A 22,196-nucleotide genomic window follows, 5' to 3' on the forward strand; every position below is an offset into this window, starting at 1 on the left:
TCTCATAAAATGCTAGGTAATAAGTAGGCCCTAAACAATTAGGGTTTTTTTCACTGTAAACTGAAGACAGAAGCATCTGAACTGACTCTACTTAAGCCAACTTGATATTTCCTGTCTCCAGCAATGAAAGGAGAAATAAGACAAAATTTTATATACATAGAGATTCTATTCAAGGTCTCTATGCATTGTAGAATAATGGAGGATCTAAATTTTTAGAAAATTGTCTATTTTATCCAGTGAGCAGAACAATATGGCCACTTGGTCATAGTGAAACACATGAATTTTAATGTTAGCTGAGAGCAGCATAAAATCAGATTTAGACGCTAAGGGCGGAAACTATCTTCTTTAGGGTTCCCGGAAACAGCTGCTCTGGTGTGGTGTACACAGGAAGTGCTGAAAGTGCTTGTGAAGTATTTTACTGAAGTGCCCTTTATACATATTTATACACACATACATTTTTATAACTCACTTCTGTACCTTTGAGAATGAATCTTAAAAGAAAAAAATGTAATCCAGAGGGTGGGATGGGGTGGGGGATTGGTGGGAGGCTCAAGAGGGAGGGGATAGATACATATATACATATATATATATATACACACACACACATATATATATATACACCTATGGCTGATTCATGTTGTTGCAGAAACTAACATAACATTGCAAAGCAATTATCCTCCAATTAAAAATAAAAATTAAAAAAAAGAAAAAACACAGTCAAGCAGAGCCTTTGCTAGGATTGTCAAGGCCAGGCTTGAACACTGATGCATCCTTTGTTATTGTCATGAACTCTTGGTGCTGTACCAACAAGCAAGCCTGGGTAGGCAGAGGATGCGAGGGAAATAAACAACAAGCTGAACTCCTGCTCCATGAGGGCCTGGACTTCAAGTAATTTTCTTTTACCTATGTTTTCATTTTCTTTAATGAATATATTGAATACTTTTAAACTTTTAAACCCAGATCTCTTCCCTCCAATCATGGATATACAAGCATGTATGCATCCCCCAACCACTTCCTCAATACATACACACTATACCAGCGTGTGAATACCACCAGACAGGAGTCATTGGGGTCACCTTGAAGGCTGACTACCAGTGTTCTACAAAGTATGCTACAAAAATATTGCTGTTTTTTTAAACATCTGCTGAGTAGAGATGGAAGTAAGGGGTATGTGGGGGGAGATTTCCTTCTTTCCTGAGAATCATTTTCAACTTTTAGCAGAGTCTTTTACTGTGCTTACTTTTGATATAGATTTTCTGTCTCTTCTACTTTTTCTTACTTCCTATCCAAGTTTCTAAAATACTCTCCCTACTCTTCTTATTCTTGTTCTAGTCTTCCTGGATCTGTGGGCAAATAAAAATATTGAGTGCGGACGAAGGTAATGAGGTAACTTTCTGTAAGGTAAACATTTAAGTTTCAGGGAATGATTTCTCTGGAATATCTAACACAAAACATTTACAACTTGGACAGTGTTTAAGGATGTACAATTAGCTCATCATGGAAGGAAATAGAACTAATTATCTATGTAATAAAGACATTTGGGCATTAAGTGCAATATGACACATCACAAAGTTAGACATATTAGATGTGATTCCTGGCTTCAAAATTACCATGAAGAGAAGAGCCGAGATGAACTGAGATATGTTAAAGGACAGTTTGATGATTGCATATCTACTTAACCCCCACATAAGCTTTTTAGTAGAGTCACACGTTTGCCAACCCTACAGGACTATACAACGCCCCCAGTGTCCTGGAGGACCAACTTCATGTGATGATGCTGTCCTTCAACATCAATAGAAGGTGGACTCTTTGCTCTGAGGGTTGGCTGTGAATCAGGCAATAGAGAGCCATGGGAAGAGGTAGACTCTGGGCACATCTAGAATTCCCGTGGCTCTTTAAGAGCTTTTAAGACTCCTTCTGACTCTGCCGGTCATCTTTCACTGTTTTCTGGGCTCAGCCTCCACCTCACAGTCACTTCTAAGTTTTTATTCCTTTAGAATTGCTGTGGACCAAGAAGCAAAATAACCAAGCATATTTCATTTAAGTAAAAAAAAAAAGAAAAGGATATTAATACTATTAATAAAATGAATAATATTAAATGAATGCAGCCACCAGATCCCCTGGGATCTGGCTGTGTGTTGGAGGGGGTCCAGAGCTGGGTAGAAGAGTTCTGAGTTAACCCAGTTAAAATGTTGACCTACTAGTACTGAGTTACTTGTGCAGAGCAACTCCAACAGAAGCCTCATTAAGGCGTTCCAAGAAGGCAAATGTCTGTTCTCTGGTGTGCAGGTGGAGTTAAGGAATAATAAGAAGGGTCTGTGGATTCAGTCAGTACAAAGACTTCAGCCTACCAGCTGGGTGACCATGGACAGATTTTTTAGCCTCTTGAAGCCTTAATACCTCTTCCTTTAAACAGGAGAGAAAAGTACCCAGCACATAAGTTTTTGTAAGGATTAATGAATAAATACATATAAGGCCCTCAGCACACTGCTTAGTGTACAATAAGCTTTCAAACACTAGCATTTATTAAAAAAACACATGCACACACCTTGGATCCTCACAGTATTTCACCATGGGATTTCATTTTTTAAAGGTAGGACACTTTAAAGTGAGAATCTTCTCTTTTTTCCCACCAATTAAAACCTCTTATTTAAAGAACAGTGATAGAGCAAGAATGGGTCTTATGGAATAGCAGTTGGCATATGACTGTGGGATGGAATGTATTCATGTACACATATATCAGAGGCTCAAAGGCTTTGGCAGGTGTGGGTTTATATGGGAAATGTCCTTTCAGAGTTAGATGCTGATCTGAGTTTAAAAGACTAGAGGGGATAATATGGAAAATTTAAGGCCAAGGCCACAAAAGAATGGATGATAACCATCTAAATAAGTTAGGCAGAAGCTGGGGAGGGGATGAGCTTAGGTGTTGGGAGGCTTTCAGGGAAAGAATCACATAGTATGTAGCTGAAGCAAACATGGGACTTGACTTGCTCACAGAAGTGAACTCCAGGCTCCAGACAGGGTCAGATGCAAGGCTCAAATGGTGTGTATAGGAAGTCCCCTGCCTCCACCTGGCAGACATATTCTCTCCATGTGGTGAGCAAGACTCACATTCTTTTAGCTCAATGCACAGAGAAAGTGTTATCTGAGAACTCAAATTATAAGAGGTTTGGCTAGACCTGGGTCACAGGTTCAACTTTATTCCAGTCACTGTGGCCTTGGAGGAAGTGGGTGCTCTGAGGATGAGGGGAGGTCAGCTGACCCACAGGGATGGGCTCACCACAACCAAGAGGAGGTTTTCTCCTAGAAAAGCAGGGCGAAGAATGCTGTGCAGGCAAGAGGAAAGTGGTTCCAGCTGGCAGTGCTTGACTTAACCTCCCCTTGCCATCTTCCAGTACTCCATGGGCATCCATACCTTCTGCTTCAGCTTGACACCAGCCCTCTGAGCCAATAAGACCCCCTGAGATGATTGTGAAGTCACATAGGTTCCTGGAAACCCCGTCTTAGAGCAGATAGTTGTTACGAGGACTGAGTGTAGGCAGTTCCTTTGTTCCAAGAATGACAGAATTCACTGAAGATGAGATCAGCAGAGTGAGGAGTAGGGTGAGGGTATTGCTCAGGTGGTGTCACACGAGCACAGCCACTGGGACCATGTAGGACCTGGCCACAGGTTGAAGGGAGTCCAGTGCCGGGTAGGTTACAGTAGACCTGTTGTGAGTCAGCCCAAGTAAAACATTAGTAGAGACCTGTTAGTACTGAGTTACATGTACAGCCTCATTTCTAGTATCCTTCCCATGAAGACATGTGGTCTTCAGTTCAATGGGATATTATTCTTTCTCTCTAGTAGAACAATCTCAGGGACATTTTTAGAGAACTGCTTATTTACAGTAAGAATTAGTACACATCCTGTGCTTGACATGCACGCTTCAAAGGCTTCTGGGTGAAGAGGCACATGCGGCTGGTGCAAGGACCAGAGGAAAGTCGAGCACAGGTTACTAGAATGCTTTAGAAATCCTTTTCTGCTTCAGATAAGTGGCTAATTAAATTTGGGATTGGCTACTGGAGAAGTGCCAGTTATGGAAACGAGCATCTGTTGATCACACTTTGCTTCGGAAGCTTGGCTCCTGACTCGAGCCATGTTGGGGAGAAAGCGGGGTGCCGTGCTCACACCACACACCGGCATGGTGGGAGGAGTGATTCATCGTATTTACTTTCAGGCTTTCATCTTGTAACAAGATTAATTCAGTAGAATTCAACTTCTAGAGAAAAATGGACCATTTATTGTTTTAGATTCAGGCTTAGGCACAGCAGGTGGATTTTCAAAATTGCCTCATCTGACATTTCCTAGAAATGTAAGCTAACATGATTCCATTTTTTTGGCAACTGGAAAGTTATATTTGAACATTCTACAAGTCAGTTGGCAGGACCAGGAATTTCGAACATTTAACTATCTTGCTTGAGCTTGATTTTGTCGAATGATTTGTAGCTATGTGACAGTCCTTTTTGTGTGACAGTCCTGAGATCTGGAAATCAGCTCAGAAAATGTAAGTCATTTGCCAAGGGTCACTGAATAATACACACATGAAAGCTGGGAACTGGTGAATATTGATTAGAATCTAGTTCTCTTATTTCTCGGAGTCACTTGTAAAAAGTGACCACAATTTGTGATGTGTGTAACTTTGTTTAACACATGGAGGAAATGAAGATTTTTGACATCCATCTCCTCCTGGCTTTTTCCCCGGTACTTCTAGGGCTTGCTTACTATGGTGTCTGCTCTACCGTAAGTGTGTGTGAAAAGCTACGAATCACATTTACCTTTCTCCTAGAAGCACATGTTCCTGCTCTGTTGGGCAGATCCAGCAAGAAAATCAACTTTGCCAACAGTAATACCATATTCCAGGTAATGACGTTCTTTGATCTTTTCAATGGGAAATGGTAGGCCTAAGCAAATTAAATCCAAGCAAAAACAATCAGTTTTGACTTCTTAATTAATAGTTGTCTCATCTTCACCAGTTGTCTCTAAGGTACCATATTAATTCACTATTTAATCTGTTTTCCCATACTTCTTTGGGAGTTTCTTTATTCAATAATTTTTTAGGTTATTCTTCAATGTTTTTCTTGTTTGCTTTTATGGATGTCACAGATTTCTCCCATATTCCTCTTTATCTTTGGGATTGTTTAATGTGTGTAGCATTTTCTTGTTTAGAATTTCTGATATTTGAAAGTAACTCTTAGGTTGATAAAATTCAGGCATTTTCTGGGGATGTGGATTTGAAAAGAGATGAGAAAATAGATGAGTTTGGATTTAGACTTATTTATCTAGGTGCCTCTGGCCCATCACCTCTGGCACAGCCAGGTGGACATAACCAGTAAGCACTGAGAAATGGTTTGGAACTAAGAGTTTAGGACTAAAGATAGATCTTTGGAATTACCAGCTTTTAAGTAATATATGACATCATGAGAATAGATGTAAACATCCAAAGGAGAAAGTGCAAGTGGGAAAAAAGCTAGTATTAAGTGCAGCCAGGGCAGTGTGAGTGGCAGGTGAAGAGAAAGGAGGACAGTGGATTCAAGGAGATTGGCAGCGAGAAGGGGAGGAGTAGAAGGAAGAGGTTTTTCAGGACGGAGAGCACTGACCGTGTTTCTCAGGGAGAAGATGGGGTCGGAGAATCACTGGCAACGAAGAAAATGAAGAAAGAGGATGGAGCACCATCAGGAGCATTATGTGGGTTTCGGAAGGGGTACCCATTCCTTCAGCTGGAGGCAGGAGTTGAGTGAACATGTAGGTTAGGAAATAGAGAGGAGAGACGTGGAGCAAGTTATCAGTCCTGATGCCCTTTTTCTTCTTCATGGATCAGGAAACTGAGTCATCTGCTGACCACGGAGGGAATTTGAACAGCTGACCACTTGGTAAAGTTTGTAAGCATCTTTATAAATTAAAAATCCAGTGTACCTAGATCTTGTGGAACTATATGGTACACTTCCACTTCAGAATTGAAGTCATTTTCACTTCCTTCTGAGCCCTAAAACATGATGGTTGAGAGCCAGCAACTTATACCAAAAAACAGAGAAGCATGAGGGTCCCAGCACTCCTTGTAATACTCACCCTGGGAATTTCTGACCATCTGAAGGCTTGCCCCCAGATGAGCAACTTGGTCTCCTATAGCACATCTATGCAGATCTGATTGCTATAAAGATTGATGGCTGAGCAATGGATGCCTTAACTAATGTGATAACTTGACTCACTCCTTAAGAATGTTCTATCTTCTTTGGAGATGGAGTAAAAACTCCTTGGGGCAGGGGATCCCTTGAGAAATGTTAGTGTTCCTGAAGTAATAATAGGCTAAAAAGCCTTTTACTGTGGGATGATTGTGATAGCTAAGAAATGGAAAGAAATGAACATGAGTCACACAAAAACCTCAATCCATGACCTTCAGTTGTTGTCAATCATATTTAAGAAAATGTTGTGAGTAACTTCAATATTAGGTATTTCATTTATATTTTCTATAATATCTATGATTGCTATATATGTTGGCTTCAATTCAGAGGAGAAATGAGACAAATACGTAGTTTCACTTTCCCCTAGGCAGAAACTCCTTAGGCAGAGTGATCAGTCATGAGGGAAGAGGGCAGGGAGGAGATACAGGCTTCTGTGTCTCAGCGGAATCCTTAGAATTTTAAAATTTGCTCTATTTTCCTTTAGGACTCTTTACCTTTGGCCCAGGTTTCCCTTTTCAGAGCCTAACTTGGAGTAAGCCCAGAGCAGGCTCCTCCTCTCCGTGTATCCACAGAACTCAGCAGCACTTGCTTGTTCTTGTCCCGGCTTCACACCGCACCTCAGGGTTGGGTACAGAGCAGCTTTCCAAATCTGAGGTATGGCCGGCCAGAACCTGTTCACTGTTGGCCAGTGGCCAACTTTGGAGCCACTGGTGCTGTGGCTCTCAAGGCCCTGCTAATTGGCACATTTGGTTACCCGGGATTGGGGAAGGTGGAGGGAGACACGGCCTGGGATGACTTGGTCCTTCTTTGGCCTAACTAACAACACAAGACCCTTACATGTAGCGTGAACTGAGGGACAAAGCTAAGGAAAACTAGAACAAGAAGCATTGGAAAGATTTTACCTTAACTTAAAATTTCCCCACTTCTCTTTTTAAAAGAAATTCAATGAATTCGCATGTATCAAGCATTGATCATGCTTTGACCAATGCTAAGACTTTGCAGTGCTCACTGCAGGTTTGTAGAATAGCAGCTCAGAATCAGCCTGCAATGTGGGAAACCCAGGTTCCATCCCTGGGTCGGGAAGATGCCCTCGAGAACGGAATGGCTACTCACTCCAGTATTCTTGCCTGGAGAATCCCATGGACAGAGGAGCCTGGTGGGCTATAGTACATGGGGTCCCAAAGAGTCGGACACGACTAAGCAACTAATACACACACAGATTTGAATGTGCCCTTAGACCTCATCTGGTTTTTCCCTTTCCAGAGCATGTGTTCCCCTCTGTCTGGATCCTGATGAACCTCTTGAAAAAGGGAGATTCTTTTGTCAGACTCAGATCCTGAGGCTTCTTCCCTCCAGTGCTGACAGATGTGAGAGAAGCCTCAGCCTCCAACAGAGGCTATGTCTGCTCACTTTGTCTGCTGCCCGAAGCTGGCGAAGCAGCCAGGAGCAGTCACGCAAGTGGGGCGATTATGTTCCCAGCCACTATCATAATCCCTTGGACAGCCTCTTCCTCCTATGCTTGTCTATCTTCCTTCACATTTTTTTGGTTTGTTTTTTAATTTAAGTCTAGTTGCTTACAATATTGTGTTAGTTTCAGATGTACAGCACAGTGATATAGTTATATGTTTTATATATATATCCTTCTTCAGATTCTCTTCCCTTATAGATTATTATAAAATGTTGAGTATAGTTCCTCGACTATACAGTGGGTCCTTGTTGGTTGTCTATTTTAAATATAGTATTGTGTATATGTTAATCCAAACCTCCTAATTTATCCCTCTCCCCACTTCCTATTTTTATTAAGGGTTCTCTGTTTTCTTCTGAGTCTTCAAACACAATTTGTGTCTTATGTATTGTTGGATGTATCGAGGATAGTGTTTTTCTGCCTCTTGAAGAGCTTAAAAAACAGGATATATTCCTACTTTTCAAGAATTTAGTTCTGCCTCTAAGTAAGGAGATGAAATAACTTTCTAATTCTGTGGTCCTTAAGCCTGAATATGAATGTATGTGTGCATGCACAGACGCACATTCGTATCCAACTCTTTGGGACCCCATGGACTGTAGCCCACCAGGCTCCTCTGTCCATGGGGTTATCCTGGCAAGAATACTGGAGTGGGTTGCTATTTCCTCCTCCTCCAAGGGGTCTTCCCGACCCAGGGATCGATAAGGTCCTTAAGCTTATCTTCCCTCTTAACTTTACCAGGTAGCCAACAGGACTCATGTGTACTCTGAGAGGTAAGAGGTGAGAGATAAAGTGAAAGTGTTGTTCTAAATGTGGGTGCCTGGCAAGCCTCTGTCCCTGAGCTGGGAATTGCTATCATAATCTAAAATCAACAGAAAAAGCAATCCAGGGCCAAGTACGGGGCAGGAATCAGGGTCATGGGTTACAAATTGATCTGGGAGTGAAATTACAAGCCTACGTAACACTTTTACAGGGCTTGATTCCAAGAAATAAGGCAAACGTATTTCCAAGGTAGTTCATGTAAAGCTGGAGCTTTCAGAACTTTAATACGCTTTTGTTCTCCCTAAATGGTTGGGAATGTGGTGGACATTTGCCTAGTTTGTTTTCTGCCCAGCATCCCCCTTTCCATCTGGAGGCAATGCCTCATTATGTGTCGTACTGGGGAGGAGCAGTGCTCCGCTGTGTATCAAGGACGATCCCTCCTCCCTACCCCAGACATTCTGAGGAGAATCTAGGCTCAGCCAGTCAGACCCTCCTCTCTGGGACATTGAACATCAAGGGAGTAAAGCGAAGATTCAAAGATTGTTCAGAAACCACTTGTAGTGATGGTGTCATGCTGTGGGCTGTAGTGGGGACTAGCAGGGGCAGACACTCCTATGGCATGACCTTGCTCCCTACTGTCCATCCTCTCTTGGTGTCCAGCCCATTTTCTGAACCTTGGTCTCCAATCCTCCTGTTTATCCTATGAACTCTTCAATATCCTCCCAATACTCCATCCAAGATAAAGTGAGCAGAGTTGTCTTCTGTTGCTTGCAACCAGGCATTAGGTTGGACCATCTGATGCTCCTGAAATTTAAAGAGGTATTTCTGGTGCTGCTAGTTGGTCTCTATATAGATTGGTCTGGCAGCATGCATGCTGTGCCCCTCCACATGAAAGCTGCTGTACTTAGAGATTTTAAGACAAATCTAGAGTCAAGGGTTTCTGGCACTTTCCCAAAGTGGACACAACTAACTTAACATAGAGAGGGATTTCACTCAGAGTGGGACGTAAATGGTCAATGTTTGCAGGTATGACTTCTAGGCCACAGACCTAGGTGGCAAGGGATACTGAGTTTTTGCATGTATTTAAATCAACTTGATTTCAACCTCACCTTTTCCCATATAACAAGAGGGTAATGTATATCTATAGGCATACATGATTGCCCCCAGTGCCTCCTCACCCCAAGGGTTGTTTGGAAGTTCGGGGTCTCATAGCACCAAGATATAGGGGAAGGCCCTCTGGTCGTCAGTCCCTGGACTGTACTGGTGACCTCTGAGACACCTTCTGCCCAAACCAGTACAGTCTCTTCAAACCTGCTGGCTCTGGTTTTTCCCCTGCAGCACATAGAGCATGGTGACCTGTGGTGAGGCTGCTGCCTAGAGTTCTAGTTCCTTGTCATAAAGCTGAGCCTTTGAAGATCTGGTTACTCCTTAGGGCACTTACAGAGATGGCTCTGGTCGCTGATGCTTGAGGAACCTCTGTCTGTCTCCCTTGTCTCCTGGAATCTTTTACTTTGATGAACACTCCACTTTCTTCGTGTTTCCTTTATAGATCCCCCACCCCTCCTGCCACACATGCACCCCACAAATGAGTCAACGGCTTAAGCTTTTGAAAAGAAAAGTCAAGAAGGAAAATATATTGCAGGTAACTTGTGCTCTATGCTCTGCCACAGCATCCTTTGAGACAAGGAAGCACAGAGCCTGTTCTTTGTTCTCATGGTAGAAGGGAGAGAGGGGTCACGGCATGGGGTGGGAGAGGGATAAAAACAAATGAATAGGTTAAAAAAGTCTTGTCAATAGCACTTAAAATTAATGAGGGGAAAAAGAAAATAGACATGCTGAAAGGCTATCAGCTGCCAAATAGAAGGGTTAATTGGCTTTGTATTTGGTGTCACTATCTTCTGTGATTCCTTAAAATTTCATAAGTGATGCAACCTCATCTCGAAGCTATTCTGGTATGAATAGTGTCACTCCTCCTTTCCCCCTCTAACTTTTTCGAGTCAGGAATGAGGAGTGTATCTTGTCTACGTTCTGTAAACCAAGTCAGCAATTCTAGCTCTAATTAATATGCGACTCCTACTCCAGCTGGAAACAAATATTTGTGTAACAAATAAAACAGCATATAATCCACAATCAAGCTGCTTACTGAGCCCCTTATTTCAGCTACTTCTCTGAATAGGGCCCATTTATTATTATAGCCTCCAACCTTGCATAGCAAGGCAGCTTAGGTGGGGTATCTCTGCTGGCGTGTGAGCCTAGTAATTTGTTGATATATTTAAGATAAGCAAGCATATGCTAATTTTTTTTATTCATTATAGATCTTATTCCAAGAAGCAAAGAATCTACATCTTGGGAATTCACAAGTCTAATTCATGCCATACATATGAAGGCTGGATTCTAGTAAAAAACTGATGAATCACTAGAAGAGGGAAGGTCAGTTCTTCTTAAACCTGTAACCATGATCGACTGAGTCACAGAAACTATGATTCAAATGGGGTTAAACAATAGGGGGATTTATTGTTCCACTTAAAAGGCCAGAGGTGGGTTGATTCTAGCATTGGTTAATCCAGGGGCTCAGTGACATCATGGAAGACCCGGGCTCTATCCAACTTTCTTCCCTGCCACCCTCTGTGTGTTGGCTCTTCCCTTATGGTCCAAAGACAGATGAAGCTCTTCCAAGCTCTGAATCCCAGCAAGATTTCCAGAGTCAGAGGGAAGGAATGGCCTGTTCTTGCCTGTCACTCCTTAATAGCAAGAAAGTTTCTCTCAGAAGTATACCCCTAACCAGAAGATTTCTTCTCATGTCTCATTGGCTAGAATTGAATCTAGAATACTGTCCCAGGGCTTAACCCATGGTGCCCCTTCCATGGCACCTGGCTATGGGAACCAAGTCAAGGCTTTCCCAAGAGTGGAAGGGATACATTTAAACAGGCAACCAACAGTGTATATCATACCAGCTTAACCCCCATGAGCTAATAAATGGCTTATAAATGTGTTTTCTGGAATGTAGTTAGAAGTAAATATATGATGTTAACACATATCTATCAACTGTGTTTTTTTGTGTGTGTGTTCCTTTTGTTTACTTTTTTAGCCTCGATTTTAGTTCCTTGACCAGGGATTGAACCAGGGTCCTTAGCAGTGAGAGCATAGAGTCCTAATCACTAGACTGCCAGGCAATTCCCTACTCAATTAACTGCTAGATGTTTCATCTGAACTTTCATCAACTTTTGGAAGACACAAAATAATTTTTAATGAGTACCTTTAATGATCTAAGTTTTTCTTAATTCATATCATTTACACTTCTTTAAGGATTGTCTTAGGAATCATGGAGATGTTATATGACTTGGAGGCTGCTACTTCTCAAGAGTCATCCTGAGAAGGTGTCTTCTGAGGCTCCTCTGTAGACTCATCCAGTCATTGTATCCGCATCTTGGTCTTGCTCTTTGTTCTTCTTTGTACCTGTCTGCTCCTCTAGAGAGGCATCTGCTTATGCGATGCTCCTATCGCAACCATGTGAATTATGGCCACGTTTACATTTTGGTTCTTTCTTCCAAACCGCCTCCCTCACATTTCCATATGATTGATAGATACTCCCAGTTAGGTATATTGCTAGTAACTCAAACTCAGCACATTTAAAGTCACCATACCTTCTCTCATCATCTCCAGTTTTATTCCTATCATTTAATCAAAGTAAACCAACTCAAATTTTATCTTCTTTGTAAAGAACTTTCTAATTGTCACACATCCAATAAAATAATGTGTATCAAGTGCCTGTCATGGGTCTTGACCTACTGTAGACCTCACTATAAGGTGGTGAGCAAGCCCCCATAGAGCATATGTTCCTGTGCAGTGATGTATCAGATCATGAGTGACCAATCGTCTCCGCTGGAGCTGACCTCTGGTCTCTGATCTTCCAGAACTTTCACTATGTGAGACACTGCAATAATGAAGTTATACCTTGGAAAGAATTCGGGTAGGGTGCTGTACTAAGTGCCTAAAATGTAATAACTCATTTAACCATCATGACAACCCTGTGAGGTGGCCCTGTTTGCCCCACCCTTTATAGAGGAGGAAACTAAGAGAAGAAAGGTTAAGAAACTCACTCAGGTTTACAAAGCCAGTAAGTGATAAGCTTCCTTCCTTGAAAGTCAGGAAATTAAATTAGAATAAATTCTAGTTTGAGTAAAAATAAAATATTGAAACTTAAAATAATGTGATGTTTAGTGCACCTACTTGCTCATTTTCAACGTTTTCTCAACTACATCAGTGTCACAGAAAAATAATAGCAATTAAAGACACAATGAAACATCTACATAGCGATCCATGTTTTTCTTTTGTTTCAGGCTCCAGTATGACTTGACACAGGCTTGCTGGAGATTCTGTGTATTTAAACTTTTGCTATTTTGTGCATCATGAGTTTTTGTATTAATTTTGATTTTTAAAAATATTGCATTAAAATATTATTTATCTTGATCTCCAAACTTTCGGCACCCTTGTAAATTGTGTGCCCAAGGTGAGCCCTTAACTCTAATCCTGGCTTTCAGATGTAGAGTTAGGATTTAAAATGAGGCACTGGGTTCCAGGTCTGTACTTTTGACTATCGCACAACTCATGTCCTAACACTGTTGATTTTTGTATCTATATCTACATACTACTGCTCTTTCCAACTAAACTAAAAATGCCTTGAGGACACAGACCATATATCATACTGCCTTCTTGTATTCCTAAAGCATCTGGCATGGTGTTTGTTTGACATATAGGGTGCTAGATAAAGATTGGCTGAAAGGGACTTTTCTAGTAAGCTAAAATTTACTACAGAACCAGCTACTTTTACCACAAATTGTAGTTTTGCTTTCTTTCCTGCAATTTCCCTCTTATATATTACATTTTAATTTTATAAAGATAATTAACTGAATAACGCATCTCATATAAAGATGATGAATGAACACGTGCTAACAAAAATGTTATAAAAATAAAATGCTTTCTTCTACCTAGTATTTTCTTTTAGTGAGACCTTTTGCATTTTTCAGAAATATATGGCCTTTGAGAAGAACATCTGTGTTAGTTTTGTAAGTGAAACAGATGGATATAGTAAAGAGAAAGTAGAATGTTCATTGACATAATTATCAGCTCTTTGGTTACAATGCAGCAGTTTCTGAAGTACAACAGTTCTGTGATTTATGCCTCCCTGCAAACTAGAGCTCTGCTCATTACCTCCCACACCTTGCTGGGGATCAGCTTCACCTGTGGGTGTACCCCTCTCAGTGTAGTGATGACACGCCTGAGTGGTTATGTTTTCTCTAGCACTACTTCTGGGAATGATGGAAGGGTGATGAGTATCTTCTCTCCTGCCACTGAACTTAGAAATGTGGCCTTTGGAAGGAAGAGGGAATCAGTGATGAATGCAGCGATTTCTTCATTATATAAAAGCCATTGACTTGTTTTTCTGTATGTTAACATCCTATGAGCAGGTTTTAACAGCTTTTGAATTTTATCTTTAAGCAGTCTACAGGTAAATTCTATAGGATACTCTACCAAGGTATAGAGTAGTATATTCTATACTTTACTATAGTAAATATAGAATTCTATACCTTCTAGTTTATTTATTATTCTATACCTTCTAGTTTATTTATTAATTTTACAAAAGAGATTTTACAGAGGAGAGCCTGGCAAATTGTCACTTGCTTGACATTTGGGAATTATACAGATGCACCCTTACTCTCTGGGTTTCTGCTGAGAAAACAGTACTATACTCAGGCTAACTTGGAAATGGTATTATTATATGATACAGTATGAAGCACTGTGTAATTACCCGAATTCTGCAGCTATTAATATTTGCCTAATTTTATGAGGAAACAAGGTGTGAGGAGAACAGTGAGAATTGTGAGTTTGCTCTAAAGGCAGTTTTACTAAAGGCTGTATATTGTCACCCTACTTATTTAACTTATATGCAGAGTACATCATGAGAAACTCTGGGCTGGAGGAAGCACAAGCTGGAATCAAGATTGCCAGGAGAAATATCAATAACCTCAGATATGCAGATGACACCACCCTTATGGCAGAAAGTGAAGAACTAAAGAGCCTTTTGATGAAAGTGAAAGAGGAGAGTGAAAAAGCTGGCTTAAAGCTCAACATTCAGAAAACTAAGATCATGGCATCTGGTCCCATCACTTCATGGGAAATAGATGGGGAAACAGTGGAAATAGTGACTGACTTTATCTTTCTGGGCTCCAAAATCACTGCAGATGGTGACTGCAGCCATGAAATTAAAAGACGCTTACTCCTTGGAAGAAAAGTTATGGCCAACCTAGATAGCATATTAAAAAGCAGAGACATTACTTTGCCAACAAAGTCTGTCTAGTCAAGGCTATGGTTTTTCCAGTGGTCATGTATGGATGTGAGAATTGGACTATAAAGAATGCTGAGTGCCGAAGAATTGATGCTTTTGAACTGTGGTGTTGGATAAGACTCTTGAAAGTCCCTTGGACTGCAAGGAGATCCAACCAGTTCATCCTAAAGAAGATCAGTCCTGGATTTTCATTGGAAGGACTGATGTTGAAGCTGAAACTCCAATCCTTTGGCCACCTGAGGCGAAGAGCTGACTCATTGGAAAAGACCCTGATGCTGGGAAAGATTGAGGGCAGGAGGAGAAGGGGACGACAGAGGATGAGATGGTTGGATGGCATCACCGACTCGATGGACATGGGTTTGGATGGACTCCAGGAGTTGGTGATGGACAGGGAGGCCTGGTGTGCTGCAGGTTCATGGGGTTGCAAAGAGTCAGACACGACTGAGCAACTGAACTGAAGGTCACACTCCCCATAAGATTTGTTTCTTGAAAACCCTGCTCTATTTTTGGTACAAACACAACCTCATGTATCTTAGGGGGAAGAAGACATGCTCCTGGAGAAGATATTATTTTCTCCACACAGCCTTTAGCTACTCCAGGGGCACCTCTGTATTCATCAGTTAGACCAGCATAGACTGTGATGAGTGGCAACAAACTTAAAGCTTAATAAGACTCAAGTCCATACTAACTTCTAATAAACTGAGCAGAGAAAATAGTTTAGTAGGTCATCTGAGTGAAACAGGTGAGACACAGTCTTCAAATATATGAAGAAGGGTAGCAGGAAGAGTTGGTACAACATGAGAAAAACAGTTGCAAAGAGTGGATAGTGGTAGGGCCCAGTGTCCAAGTCCTGGCGTGGACGTTACCTCTCTGAGTCCTCAGGGGAGGTTGGAATGTTTAGAAAACAAGGCAGCCAGAACACCCTGTGAGGTAAGCTGGAACTTAGACCAGACACAGCACAAAGGATCAAGTACCCTTTCTATTTCTGCACTGAGGCTAGTTCTATGTACCATGGCAGGATCTTGTAAATTGAGAGACATGAGGATTTAGAGTTCACTCCTGGTCTTAGATTTAGATGCCAGAGCCTAAGAAAGTAACAAATGGGGAGGTCTGTGAGGATGCGATTCAAGAAATACTTGACCTGGCGGTCTGAGTTGTGGTCAGATTCCACCTTCATGGGAGCCAGGGAGTTATCCGGGCAAGCATGGCTGCCACCCCTGCTGCTCGTGCTGCCCTTGCTGCTGGCTGCATGGCTCGGGGCCTCCCCTTTTGCCCAGGCCATGGCTGCTACCAGCCCCCCTGCTGGGAACAGCGTGCCCAGCTGGGGTGCAGGACAAACTCTGGGCCTCACAAGTATGGGTCTCCATCGGATCTGCCCAAGAACTGGAACTGGTGCAAGGTGGGATGGGGTCAACTAGGTCAGTGTTACCAGCAACGAGCACACCCCCAGCAGAATTCAGACAGTGCCATATCCTCCAGAACCACACCTTCTAGAAAGTTGGTGACTTCTCCCTCTCTGGGAGGGAGAACATGATGGTAGAAATCTGGGCGAGCGGGTCCATCAGCCGCAGTACAATGGCAACAGGAAAGATGTCTAACCCCTCTGGAGACATCTACACTGAATACCATGAGGAGACCCATTACCATGGCCAGGTGGGATGTCCGCAATGGAAGACAGTACTGAATTGTCCAGAATTTACAGAGTGATCCATGGGGTGAGAGAGGCTGTATGAGGATAGTGACCAGCATCTACCAAGATGGGAAGAGTACTGATTACAACCTTGCTATCCAGGAGAACTGCACATTTGGGGACCCCATCACTTAAGGCAGATGTCTCCAGAAGAACAGTTCTTAAAGAAATGATCTCATGAGCCATAACCAGAGGGGATTCCATCATCAAGGGCACTGGGTTGGTACTGCCATGGTTTGAAGGGATGGGAGTTAATGTTCAAGCATCTGATGGCTGGTAACAGCACAGAGTACGGAGGAGGGACAGCTGTCTAAATGCCAGCATGGCCTGAAGGAGCATTCCTGGGGGAGAGTCTGATTGGGGGTGACTTGGCACCTACACAGGATGACTTCCTGCCACAATGATGGCTGTGAACCATCTACCTGGAGAAAAGTGATCGCCAGACAGTGAGTGATGTGACCTATGTTTTATTCAGTAAATGATTCGGCAACTGTGGTCTGTGATGAATTTAAGAGGCAAAACAGTTCAGACTTATCACTAGTTTGTCACCTTGAAATCAGTGGTAGGGTGGGGGGAGGGGAGATGGCAATTTCAAGTTGCCTAAGGGATGAATAAAATACACATGAAACACCAGAAAAAGGGAAAGAAGGGAGGGAGGGAAAAGGAAAGAGAGAAAGGAAGGAAGGAAGGGAGGGCGGCAGGCAGGAAGAAAGGGAGGAGGGAGGGAGGGAGAGAGGGAAAGGAACTGAAAGCCCGTCCTGGGGCAAAGTGCTGGCCCCAGGACTGGAGACACCGGCATGATTGGACACAATGCTGCCCTCAAGTAGCTGTGATCTGTCTGGGATTATGTGTTTTACATGCCAGCCTATTGTAGGTTTCCAAGATTGGACAAGGTGCAAATACACTTTCAGAACCATGTGCTTATATGTGTGGAAATAGTAACCGAAAAGTCTATAGTGATAGGACTCTGTTTTCTTTCCTTAATTTAGTAGTATTTCTCACACTTCAGAAAACCTTTGTATTATGCATCTTCCAGGCCATGTTTCTTCAATACCTGTCTTGACTTCTCTCCTGCTGAGCCCTGTTCTACCATACATTTGCCTCCCTAGAGAGCTAATTATAAGCCTGATTTTAATGCCTACATACAAGAAAAGCTTGTGTCAAAAGCAGCACACACACACACACACACACACACATATATATAAATTGCAAAGACTACAATTCCAGAACAGTGATGGAGCAATGCCCTTGGATATGTTCACCAAGGAATGATTCAGGGAAGTTGAAATAGGTCTGTTCAGGTTAGTGCTGGCCAAGTCCCGATGCTTAATAAGTTTTATTGACAATAATCATCATGATAGTGATGAAATGACCTGGTAAAGTTTATTTGGGACCCTTTCTAGCTATAAAAAGGGGCAGATGAACTTCTGTGCTTGTCAAGATCAGTGCTTAGGTTACTGCAGCCTTGAAGGTAAGTTCACGCCTTTGCAGGTCCGTAAAGTTTTTCACTAGTCCTTCTCAATCTTGAGAAATAATGTTTCTGCTGTAATAGTAGCTTAAATATTTGAGTGTTAGGTCTTAAATTCTGGACTTTTAATCACAGGCTTTCTAGTTAATGTTACAATCTCTTTTCAGCCTTTGGTCTCTTGAGCCAGTTCTGAAAAGCTGAGATGCCATTATCACTTTCTCTTTTGTACTGAAATGTTATGAGGTGTAAGGGGGGAAAAGTATAAATAGGAATAGTTTAAGTGTGTATTTACATCTTGGATTTTTGAAGAGGAAACTCAGATCTCCCAAATTGTCTTTTATCATCTATTTAAGGTCGAGAGCACTATTGAAGTTCGCCTTCCCATAAAACCAAACAAACAAAATTTTTTTTCAGAGTTTCCATGAACTTCTGTGTTTATAGATGGAAATATCTGTGAAACTACACACTTTCAAGCCTTATTGCAGGACCCTAGTTTTAGCGGGATCATGTAAAACCTTGTATTGTTGAAAACCCAACCTTGTATTGTCTTCCATCTTGAAGCAGCATTGAATATTTTATCAAACTGATAGCAAGGAAGTGTTTTACCTGCTTGACTTTTTCTTACTATTTCATGCAAGTTTCAGTGCAGTGTGTCTACACCCTGCTGGGTGTGGAGGCCATGACTCACCTAGAGAGAGGATGTATGTAGTTCTCTGGGCACATCCAGGGTGTTGCAGGATGACTGAGGCACTTCTCACTTGGGCTTGATGCCATTTTGTTCCTTCCCTGGTTCTCACTTGGATATTTACTTGGCTACTTGCTCCCAAGGAGAACCAGTCCGTTGAGTATTCAAATATTAATTCCTCTTTCTACACAAGTGGCTGAGCAAGTTTTTACTGGAAGTGTAGACTAGTGCCTGAGGAAAGATGGGGGTGGGGAGAAGAGAGATTGAGGTTAAAAGGCAGCGGGACCTGCAGAAAATAGCTTTCCTGTCTGATTACAAATCTTATGATGCTTTCCCATTGTCCAGGATCTCTGTGCGCAAGACGAAGAACACGTTTTGGTGAAAATAACCTCATGTTGATCAGTTCATGCCAAGGAGCTCCCTTTCCTGCTGCAGCACCACCGTTTGGCCCATTAGAGCTCAGGGAGGGACCTGACGCCTGGTAATCTGAGTCCTGTAAGTTGCATTTTGTACGTAGCACCTTCTCCTTTCACCCTCTCTCAGACTAAGCAGTTGCCCAGAATGCTAGTGGCTGCAGGCCAGGTGTAACTGCGGGGAGGAGCTATCTGGATGGAGGCAGGTGCAGTCAGGCCAAGGGTGACCCTGTGCACCATGCAACCTTTCCTCCCGAGGGTGTCAATGCTCTCCTCATTCTCAGAGGCTCACTCACCCCTGGGTCCTTTTCTTTCCCTCCTGTGGGCACTTCTAGAGCTGGTAGCTTGGGTACATTTCTTATCCAGAGGCTTTTCTTTCTTTTTTAAAATATAATATGACTAGTTGATGAAGAGTTGTATCTAAGAGGGGTCAGACTGGGTATTTGGGGTAGTCAGGCCCAAACCCAACTCTTTATCAGAAACGTGGGAACAGGGGAGAGGGAGAAGTTGGTTAAAAAATATACACTCCAAAACAACAAGTACCTACCGTATATCACAAGGAACTGTATTTAATATCCTATGATAAACCATAATGGAAAAGAATATGAAAAAGAATGTATATGTGTATAACTGAATTACTTTGAGGTACAGCAGACATTAACACAACATTGTAAATCAATCATGAAAGTGAAAGCGTTAGCCACTCAGTGGGGTCTGACTCTATGACCCCATGGACAGGCTTTTCTGTCCATGGAAGTCTCCAGGCAAGAATACTGGCGTAGGGTAGCCATTCCCTTCCCTAGGAGACCTTCCCGACCCAGGGATAAAACTGAGGTCTCTGACATTGCAGGCAGATTCTTTACCGTTTGGGCCACCAGGAGATCATACTTCAATAAAATAAATTAGGGAAAAAACCATTTCAGGATGAGATATCTTTACTGATGCATTCCACCAAAAATTTAAAGAAGCCTTAATACCACTCTTTCTCACAATCTTCCTAAACTGAACAGAAGGGAGTATTTTTTAACTCATTCTATGAGACCAGAATTACCCTGATACCAAAGCCAGAAAAAGACACTACAAGGAAAGAAAACTATATACCAGGGCCCAATAAGAATATAGCTTTTTAAAAAAATATTAGCAGATCAAATTCAGCAACATTAAAAGGATTATGTACCATGACCAGATGGAATTTATTCATGAAATGCAAGGAGAGTTCAATATTTAAAAATCAACCTCTGCAATATACCACATTAATGCAATGAAGAAAAAAATCTCACAGGATCATTTCAATTAATGCAGAAAACTATTTGACAAATTTAACACTCAATGACAAAAACACTCAATTAACTAGAAACAGAGGGAAACTTCCTCAGTATTAAAAAGGCCATATATTAAAAATCCTCAGCAAATATCATACTCAATGGTGAAAGACTGAGAGCTTTTCTCTTAAGATTAGGAACGAAAGAAAGATGTCTGCTTCTAGCTAACATAATATTGGAAGTTCTAGCCAGAGATATTAGGCGATAGAAAGAATGAAAAGATATCTAAATTGGAAAGAAAAGAATAAAATTATCTCTGTTCAGAGATGACAGAATTTTTTATGTAAAAAATTCTAATGATCACACACACACACAAAACTAGAGTGAATAATATTTAGCAGCTGCAGGATACAAAATAACATACAAAAAAATCAGTTACATTTCTATATACTAGCAATGAAAAGTCTGAAATGGAAATTAAGAAAACTATTCCATTTATTAGGATGTCAAAAAGAATATAGTATTCAGGAATAAAAAATTTGTTTTTGGTGCCACTGTGCAGCATGTGGGATCTTAGTTCCCCACCAGGGAACAAACCTGTGACCTCTGTGGTGGAAGCATAGTCTTAACCACTGGACTACCAAGGAGGTCTCAGGAATAAATTTTTAATCAAGGAGGCTAAAGACTTGAACATTGAAAATTACAAAACATTGCTGAAGGAAGTTAAAGAACACAAATAAATGGAAAGACATCATGTGTTCATGGACTGGAAGACTTGTTAAGATGAAGTGTGTGTTAGTCACTTGGTTGCGTGTGATTCTTAGTGACCCCGTGAACTGTAGCCCATAGCCCACCAGACTCCTCAGTCCATGGAATTCTCCAGGCAAGAATACTGGAGTGAATAGCCATTCTCTTCTCCAGGAGAGCTTCCTGATCCAGGGATCAAACTTGTTCTCTTGCATTGCAGGCAGATTCTTTACCATCTGAGTCACCAAGGAAGCCCATTAAGATGAAAATATTACAGAAATTGCTCTACACATTCAATGCAATCTCTTTCAAAATCTCAACAGCATTTTTTTCAGAATAGAAAAATCTATTCTAAAATTCATATGGAATATCAAAGGATCTGGAATAATCAAAACAATATTTCAAAAGAGGAACAAAGAACAGAATTGGAGGTTTCATACTTCCTGATTTCAAAACTTACTACAAAGCTACAGTAATCAAAGCAGTGTGGTATTGGCATAAGGACAGACATATAGACCGATGGTACAAAATAGAATCCTAGAAACAAACCCTTGTATATATGGTCAAATGATTTTTGACAAGGGTGCCAAGACCATGCAATAGGGAATGGACAATCTTTTCAACAAATGGTACTGTGAAAGCTGGATATCCACATGTATAAGAATGAAACTGGACACTTTCCTTATACTATTTTTAAAAAATCAGCTTTGTTTAGGAACAAAGACCTAAATTTAAGAGCTAAACTATAAAACTCTTAGAAGAAAACACAGGAGAAAAGCTTCATAACACTGGACTTGGTAATGATTTCTTGGCTATGACACCAAAAGCACAGGCAAGAAAAGAAAAAATAGACTGGGCTTCAACAAAATAAAAAAACCTTAGAGCATCAAAGGACACTCTGAAGAGAGTAAAAAGACAACCCACACAATGGGAAAAAATATTTGCAAGTCTGATAAGGAGTTAATATTCAGGATATATTAAAACTCCTATAACTCAGAAACAAAAAATAAAACCAAGCCTAATTTTAAAATGGACAAAGGACTTGAATAGATATGTCTCCAAAGAAGATATACATATAGCCAATAAGCACACAAAAAGATGTTCAACATCATTAGTCATGTTGTTATTGTTTTGTTGTTAAG

General features: G+C 41.4%; 1 long non-coding RNA gene across 3 annotated transcripts in view; it reads left to right on the forward strand.

Annotated features, from left to right (window-relative positions):
• The first annotated feature begins 3,570 nt into the window (after window positions 1-3,570).
• The window catches only part of LOC145514157 (uncharacterized), a 29,461-nt gene continuing 10,835 nt past the window's right edge, over window positions 3,571-22,196 (forward strand). The window contains exons 1-7 of one of the 3 annotated variants that reach the window (XR_014059879.1): window positions 3,571-3,692; window positions 4,827-4,900; window positions 5,650-5,725; window positions 5,859-5,910; window positions 9,993-10,085; window positions 10,759-10,873; window positions 18,978-19,127. This is a non-coding gene — a long non-coding RNA (uncharacterized LOC145514157). Of the gene's footprint in view, window positions 3,693-4,751; window positions 4,901-5,649; window positions 5,726-5,858; window positions 5,911-9,992; window positions 10,086-10,758; window positions 10,874-18,977; window positions 19,128-22,196 lie in introns of all 3 variants that reach the window. The other 2 variants (XR_014059878.1, XR_014059880.1) reach the window with 2 other exon arrangements.

Source organism: Giraffa tippelskirchi, chromosome 7 (genome assembly GCF_054371585.1).
Source record: "Giraffa tippelskirchi isolate mGirTip1 chromosome 7, T2T-mGirTip1v1.2.pri, whole genome shotgun sequence".
Classification (NCBI taxonomy): domain Eukaryota; kingdom Metazoa; phylum Chordata; class Mammalia; order Artiodactyla; family Giraffidae; genus Giraffa; species Giraffa tippelskirchi.